This window comes from Hetaerina americana, unplaced genomic scaffold (genome assembly GCF_022747635.1).
Source record: "Hetaerina americana unplaced genomic scaffold, ioHetAmer1.1.p SCAF_10, whole genome shotgun sequence".
Classification (NCBI taxonomy): domain Eukaryota; kingdom Metazoa; phylum Arthropoda; class Insecta; order Odonata; family Calopterygidae; genus Hetaerina; species Hetaerina americana.
The window spans coordinates 5,433,054-5,441,982 of record NW_027286070.1 but is presented as its reverse complement, the minus strand read 5'-3'; positions in this window follow the sequence as shown (position 1 = coordinate 5,441,982).

Sequence of the window (8,929 nt, the reverse complement as noted above, 5' to 3'; positions counted from 1 at the left end):
TAATTTTTGCAGAATTAGATGCAAGGAAAAAAATTTACATGTAAAAATATACTGGTACTAGTCATTTAAAAATAGTGCTAGTTAAAATTGATATATCTGCTACAAAAATACACCATTATATAAAGGATAATAAGTGGATATAGTGTTATCTACCTCACATCCCTAATGCAATCAACTAAAATTGTAGGTATTACCTCATACAAATGCACACACTTACGTACAACATTGCTTCCGTTTCACTAGTTTTAGAGTGAATATATTTTACAATGTTTTAAACTTTAAATATTTGAATTTCTCTTAACTTAAATACATCTGGATTAATGGCATTAAGAGAGGCCATAGAGAACTAGGGGGGAATCTGCTATTGAATTATGAAAAAAAAAATAATTCAAATTTAGCATGAATGTGTTTATTCCTCCTTACTTCCCTGCAGGCTGGATCCCTGGTGAAAGTCAAGGAATCATATTTCCACCCCTGTACTTATGAGGTAATAGACTGTTGATGTAATAATGCTCATTTCCTTTTTATGATAAGAGTAGTTATAAAAATATTAAAGATTCATTATTTACCATTATTTCCTGTGTACTTCCTATCCTCATTGTTGGTGCCTCTCTCAACCTAATCATATTTTTAATCTGGCTCTTCAGTGTCTCCTCGATGATCAAGTGATTGCCAGTGGATTTGAGATATTCAGTAAATTCTGGTAATAAATTCCTGTCAGGCATATAAGGGTTAGCACTATATTTGTAGGGAAACTTTTCAGTGTTATCAATGAAATTCCTATAGTCATCATTTAGTTTTTCGTGCAGAGCCCTTATACATTTCCTGAATTCTTCCTTTATCATCTTCTCACTTATTATACTCTTTCTCAAATGCAGTTTCTCTGGGACCATCTCATTAATCCTAACGAGGAAATTTCCTGAGAATTATTATATATTGAGTTATAGTCATATAAGAATTATTCCACATAAAACTAGCTGCTTGATGTGTTTTGACATTGACTCATAACATTAATTGTGAAATAAAAATTAAAGTGTACAAACAGTTAATCCAAATCAAATGAAAATATGAAGTCACCTTTTCCAGAGACATTCCAAGGATGTCTCTGGAACAAGAGGATGAAGAAATTCCACTTCAACGATGACAAATAACTCTCCTTTCAACATAGTTTGTGGATCAAAGGGTGGTTTCTCAATCTTGATTTGGACCTTCTTGGATTTTGGTTTGTCTTTCTCAGAAACATCAGCTAGCAGAGGATTGAAGGGCTTGGTGATCACGTTAAAGATGGCGTTTCCTGTTTCACTTCTCTGGTTGTGTTCTGTTTCATTGAAGTTATATATGGAACTTGCTAGGCGCACCCTGTTCACTAATGTGAAATCATGAGGAGATATTTGAAATCAGTACAGAGTAATGTTGAATAAAGAGAAGGGGCAGTGATTATTCTTGGAATGTTAATGCACAGATGGTGAATTACCAATGTTTCTCCTGAAGAAATCCAAATAATGGGAAGAGTTTGATTTCACATCTATCTAAGGTATTTTTATGGATCATGAATAAAAGGTTGGAGAAAAGAGCAGTAGTAATTAGGTAGCCATCAGTTTAGGTTTAGAAAGGGGAGGGGTACTCACGATGCCATAGTAATAATGAAGTCAAAAGAAGAAGGAACTTCTACTACCAACATGCTCTAGCTTTATAATGCAACAATTTCAAGGTGTAAAAATCATTTGCATTGACCAAGATTCAAACTAGGATCCCTTGATGTCCGACTGAATGCTTTAGCCAGTTAAGGCGTCCTCTTAAACTCCAAAATTGCGGGGGCTTTAAAGAGTTCAAATCCCAGTCAAGGTGAATAATTGTTACACTTCGAAATTTTTGCATTATAATATGCACTAGCGGATGACTTCATTTACTGTCGCAGCACCTCCTGCAGTTTCTTAGAATGGTCTATAGTTGGTTTAGTGGATTTTGAGACGGCATTCAACAAAGTTAACTGAATCTAATGAATATTTTGCTGAAGAGAGGAGTAGAATTGAGAGATAGACAACTAATCTGGAACCTATGCATGTCTCAAACTGCACAGACGTGGATAATGAATGGAGAATTGGAAGGGTAGTAAGATGGGTAGGCCCATTATGTATGTATGTATATGTAAGGGAAATGGTAAGCTAGGCCTGGGAAGGGTAGGGTCATGGAAATAAAGTAGAAGGAGAACTCTTCTACTTGGTTAGATTGCAGATGAAAAAGCATTAGTTGGCCTGTCAGCCAAAGGGTAACAATCAATGCTTAGTGCATTGCAAGACCAGTGTGGTGGGATGAGAATTAAGAATATTGACTCACAATGAGATTCTCAAGAGATAGGAAGCATAAGATAATCATTAAAATTATACTAAATGTTTTTTGTTAAGTCTGCCATCCTACTAACCCATCTAATTCTCACAAAACCTTGGTGGGAGTTGATAGTTATGTAATTAACAGGATATCTCATTAAACTTCCTTTAGATGCTATGAAATGACAAAGTACCATGCATCAAATGTCATGCTAGCAGTGACAACAGAGCTACGCAGCCACATCAGAAGAGCACAGAGCATTCATTGTGGTCTGACACAATAATTATATCCTTGTTCACAGTACCATGATTATCCCCACATGCATAACACAATTTTGTGGGTGCAATGCATTGCACAGGTGGACAGGATATTTTTCAATTCATGCTCGTTCAACGAACTTCCTATCAAACATTTTTCAAGGGTGAGAATAAATGCTTGTATAATGAATAGAAAAAGTCATTATATATTGGAGATTTCACAAATATCATATTTTCCCATCAATAATGCGCGCGTTATCTATACAAAAATATTCAGATGATTAAAAAAATGACGATATGCGTTATGTAATGAAATTTGAAAAAATCCAAACAAAGACGTATTTTTACACAATATATATATAATTTTCACGTGCATCTATATAGGTATAAACAGTTGCATTGCCTCTATACACGTTCAAGATAACTATGAAGCCCTGGGTGTGCAGTATCTATACAAATTCATGATAAATACAAAGTTCTGGGTGCGTGTTATACATAAGGTGCACATTATTGATGGGAGAATATGGTATAACTGCATAAATTATTAAATACTGACATCATTTGCAAGTGCCCTACCTCCTGGATATAGAAGGGGGCTTAAATCCAAATATGATGCTAAATGTAAAATTGCACTTGGTTCTGATTCCTTATACTTCTTATTCTTTGGATTTTCAATTACTTTCTCTTCTAAGGATTCCAACAAAAATTCCATTGGCAAGCAGCTATTCCTAAATATGCGAATTGTGTGAAGCAAATCGAATCAAAATTTTGCTGACAAAATAAATTGTTCTAATTTATCATTTAAAAATTGCACTGTACTTGAAGAGCATCCTTTTAAATTCATCAGTTGCTGTCTTGGTCATAAAACACCTCTTCAAGGTGTTCCATTTCATATGAGGAACATTCTCTTTTAAGAGTGTCTCAAATTTGATTTTGCAGCCAGTGTGATTCCTTATCTCATGATGATCCTCACTAACCCTGAAAGTGTATTGTGCTCACCTTGATTATTATTATATTGTCATGGTAGTAAAGCCTCATTAGTGAGACCTCAACTATAGTAAAAAATTCCTAGTGTAAACAAAAATTATACCTTTGGAATACATGTGCAATGCCCATGAAATTATTCTTCTAGTGTAAATTTTTCCAACACAACAAAGTAAATACCTGTTTATATGTACCTGTTAATAAAAACAAGTTAATACCTGTTCATATATCATTTTTTCAAGTCTGCAAACAGATAATAATCCGAGGGAGCTAAATCTGGCCACTAGGGTGCATAAGGTAGCAATTGAAACTTTAATTCAGGAATTTTGGCCATTGCAATGATGGATTTGCGAGCCTGTGCATTGTCGTGATGAAACAACACTTTATTCTTAGCCAAATGCAGCTGCTTTTGCTTGATTTCTTTGCTCAAACGTTGCAATAAGCTTGCATGTTACTTGCTGTTGATAGTTTTTCCTCTTTCAAGATAGTCAATGAAAATTATCCCACACGCATCCCAAAAAACCGACACCATGACCTTACCTGCTGATGAAAGAGTCTTTGCCTTCTTTAGAGTCAGTTCTCCCTTTTGAATCAATTGTTTTGATTGTTCTTTTATCTCGGGTGTGAAGTAATGGACCCATGTTTCATTCATGGTTATGAAAGAGCACAAAAATTCTGCTTTGTTGCTGTGAAACTTTGCTAAACACTCAATTGAAATACCTTCACGACACTGGTTTTGCTCGAGTGTGAGCAAATGCGGCACCCATCTTGCACACAGCTTTCTCATTCCCACATTTTCTTTTAATATACTATGCAGTGCACTTTTTGAAATACCTATTATGTTTGCAAGCTCGGGCACTTTCAATCGATGATCATCCAGTATCACTTTGTGGATTTTCTTCACCGTTTCCGGAGGCGTCACCTTCTTTGGTCGGCCATGTGATGCTTGTCTTGACAGCTTGTACGGCCTCATTTAAACTCTGCTATCCAATTTTTACTGTTGTAAACAAAGGAGCACACTTATTCAGAGTAGAATCCAGTTAGCTTTTATATTGGTAGGGCTGAGGCCTTTCAAATAAAAGTATTGTATCACATAACGATGACCAATTTACTCCATTTTCACAAATTCACTGAAAATGTTCACTATTGATGGCTACCAAACATACTAAACAATGTAGCATCTTCAAACTTGAAACATATGCTTTCTAGATTGCGTACTTCCTAATACTGTGATATTTTGTAAACAACTTTTGATTCCACTGAAAATTTAATACGAGGTGACCCAGGGTTCGATGTTTAATGTCATCTTCAGGTGACAACTCTGACAGACATCCATCTATAAATATTACACTCCGGTAGGGCCGGGGAGGTGAGAGGTCACAGGGTGGGTGGGGGAGGGAATTGAGAAATAATAGTTGAAGGGGAGAGTAGAAAACATGAGGTACCCTATGAGGAGCATTCCTCCCAATGTTAGGGAAAAGTGGATGGGTTTTAACGGTACATAGACATAAATGGTTTGTTGGGATCCTTATGGCACTAGAAGAGGCTAGGGAGTGAAAATAAATAAATGTAAGCACACCCAAAGAATACTTCACAAATCACTGCGTATACATCACCAGAGATAATTACAATGCCAGCCCCGAATAAGTTGGGCCACCTTCATCACCAACCTCCCCTCGGAGGGGAGGTTGGTGATGAAATGAATATCTTTCAGCATATCAATTATTAATTTCCTCTCTTTTTGTAATGTGAGCCATTCCTGGGAAAACAAATCCAAATTTAATACATACCGCTGCTTTGTTAAAGCATTCCTTCCAAAGACAAATGGAAGTCCATGCCAATGCTTCCAGTTTTCTTTGTCCTTTACCATATTGAATGTTCCATTATTAAACTCAATATTCCTGTACGTCTGAAAATTTAGAACATCAGTTGAGTTCCTTTAAAGTAAAAGCTTAAGTAAGAAGAAACAGTTTAGGCGAGTGGCAATAATGGCAATTGATTATAATGCCAATAAGTACCCTCAATAGCTTCAACATGAAAATAAATTGCAGAGTTTTCAGAATCCAAAATAAAAGTTCATACAGCCAGTTGTAAAAAAGAAGCAAGGTTAGCACATGGAAAAGTTCATATGACCTGATGCCCTTTGGAATACAGAATGGGGTGTAGCTCAGGGAATTTGATGGAACACCACTTATTCTACGGTCATTACGCTGTTGGGTGAGGTGAGACTATGCTGCGGTTTTGATGTTCTGAAGAGCATACTGAAAGGGATATTCCAGGAAGGATAAAAATATATTTTAAAGTAATCTCCTATAAGCCCTAGTACTCCTTTTGGTTATGCAACCCGCGAGTCACAAGCGGTTGTATGTGTAGTGTAACACGAAGGGGCAGAGCGTTTCCATAATTCCTATAATGTTCATTTTTTCAATGGCTTTATCAATATTATGCACCCAAAAGTTTCTTATCAAGAACGTCATGGAGTGCTGGCTCAATTATTTTGTTTACTTATCATATTTTATATCATATAAGTCTTGATGAGATCACAATTAGCCGTTTTTCATCCAATTTTTAACATCTCTGAATGGGACTGTCACTTATCTTTTTAATGTTTTTGCGTATTTTCCTCATGTATATGGATGTTGGGTGGTCACCATGGCTTTCCAAATCAGTCGAGGTTTAATTAATATTTGGCCTGATTCTTCCCAAAATGTATACTCCAATATAATGTAATGCAACATAATATACCCCAATAGACAATGACTTGTGCTCCAGTTCTGGCAATGAATTCTTGCAATGACTGGGATCTTTAGATGCCTTATCTGTGGTAGGTAATCATGTTCACTCTTTCAGCCTAATCTCATTGGCTCTATGGCATGCCTTTGGCTGCTCCAGTAAGAGGACTGAAACTCTTAAAGATGCACACTCGGTGGATGCTGGTTTTCATCAGCAAAAGCTAGCACTGGTTGGCCATAACAATCTTTCCATACATTTGAACAGGACTGCTCACAGTCCAAGCCAACACAAATCAGCTGACATTGGCTGTCTACCCTGGCTTGTTTACAAGAATCAATATTCCATTTTTTCAGCACTGATTCTCCTTGGGAGCATTCCGACTAACCTTTAATTTGAGCCGATTAGAAATGAAGGCTTCAAAGTTCAGTCTTATTTTTCTTTATCCATTTGCATATGCTGTTGTAAAAATTAATTACCATCCCTTTTAGGCAACTTGAATGAGTAACAGTACTCCCCAAAACTACATTTCATTTATCTTATGCACTCCATTTTTATTCCTATTAACACTTTGGGATGCAAACAAATCATCATTGGGTGATTCCATGATTGCAAGTAAATATTGGAAGAAGACATCCATCAGTGATTAGCATTGATGTCTCATCTGCTTTCTCTATGTTGATGAACCAGCACTGACAGCCAGCATTTATCATCAGAGAGCAGAAAGTAGTTTTCACTGTGAATCCCAGAGTAATTATGAGTGGAGGAATATCATATTTTGCATTTTAACAGGTACTAAACTTTCCTCAGTTTCTGAAATGTGCGCTAAACATTTAATATTTTAGGACCCAAGCACAACATTCAGGTTTTCTCCAAATATATGGTTGCTCTGGAGGTAAAGAAGTATGATTTTATTTTTCTAACCATTTTTTTCTGTTTTTAAATAACTCACCTTCAAATACCTCTTACGAATGAAAATCAATATTCATATCCCTAAAACTAAAAAGACATTTTGTGTTATCTTATTAATACTCCTTATTTAATACAGTATCAATACAATAATAAGATATTTTAATGAATCCAAAAATCTATTAAAAGTGATGATGCTCCCAAGTTTAAGTATAAAACATCAATGAGTGTCTTTGTCCAAGGCAAAGTTCTTTTAGCAAATTAGCTGAAATGAAAGTGTTCTAAGCATTGAACTATGACCACAATATATGATGAGATAGAAACACAAAACCTCTCATGGTTTACTTCTTTGTAGGTTAGAGTAGGAACATGAAGTATATATGCCATGGTCAATTGTCTTTCTAGAATTTAGGCTAGGGAATGCTGGGAAAAGATTTTTTCAGGGTGAGATCTATAATTACATTAAGGCTTTTTGCAAGATATTCAAAATGGTGGAATGATCAATATTTGCTTCAAACTCAACTGTTTTCCTTTCAGAGAAATGAAAGTGATAAAAAATTGATGTCATTTGCAATTATTTCTCAACCTAATTTTTTTTACCAGGAAATTGGTTAGATTTAGGACTACAGCTAATTTATCAGGATTTAATATTTATCATACATTTAATTTAAATTATGGGTACATATTAAATAAACCTTGGGGCAAGTTAGCCAAACAGGTAGAGCATTCAGGCTTAAATATGGATGTTTCTAATACACTTGAAATGAATTATAATTTTTAATGCTACCTCATTCACTGGAACTTCAATTCCAGCTGTGCAAGTGAAATTCTCTGGCATGTCAGGTGGCACATTGTAGATTGATTCAAGAGTAAAAAATAGAATATTTGACTCTTGAAGAGTTTCACTTGAAATCAGTGGTTCATCCACTTTAGCCGTAATGTGGAGCAGAGGAAGATGTGTCCAGGGCACCATTTTTTGACCAATTTCATGAGGATTAACTTCAACAATTAAGGGTTGGTCTACCAAAGTTGTCTCTCCTGTGAATAATATGCATTGCCAATTGAAACAAGCCCTATACAATCAAATTGTATTTCCAAAGTGATCATGATTTATGTCAGATAGTGATCCATCAATATTCTTTGAATTTCACCTGTGAGAAAAGGAAGTAGATCTAAGTAACATCTCCCTCCAAACATTGGTCTGCTACTCTTAATTGATTTCCTATTTTTCACTGTTTCCTCTTCAATGTCAACTGATAAAATCAGGGATAATTTATTTTTGAGAATAACATGAAGTGTGTCATCTTACATCAGTTAATATAAATCTTGAGAATTAATTAATCCAGAGGACTCCTTTGGAGCTATGCACATTTGATTAGTTTAAGAAAATAAAGCAATAAGAATTTAAAGGGCGATAAGGCTATTTTTAATGGATATGAAATGAGAACTTGTGGAAGCTTTTCAGTTTTTTTTATTAACATCAACTTTATGCTGGAAAAATACTGAATAACTTAAAGGCTTCTGCTCATCCAGGTCCAGTTGACAGAATATATGCATATGTAATACCTCAGTAGTGTATTCCCAATATATTTAAGTGCAGTATATTATTATGTATGTTCTATACTTAGCTCCTCTCAATAAATGATAATCAGCACTTAAAAGTTAATTTATGCAATCCAATGTAGACAAGAAATTGCTTTTAATTTTATTTAAATAATTGA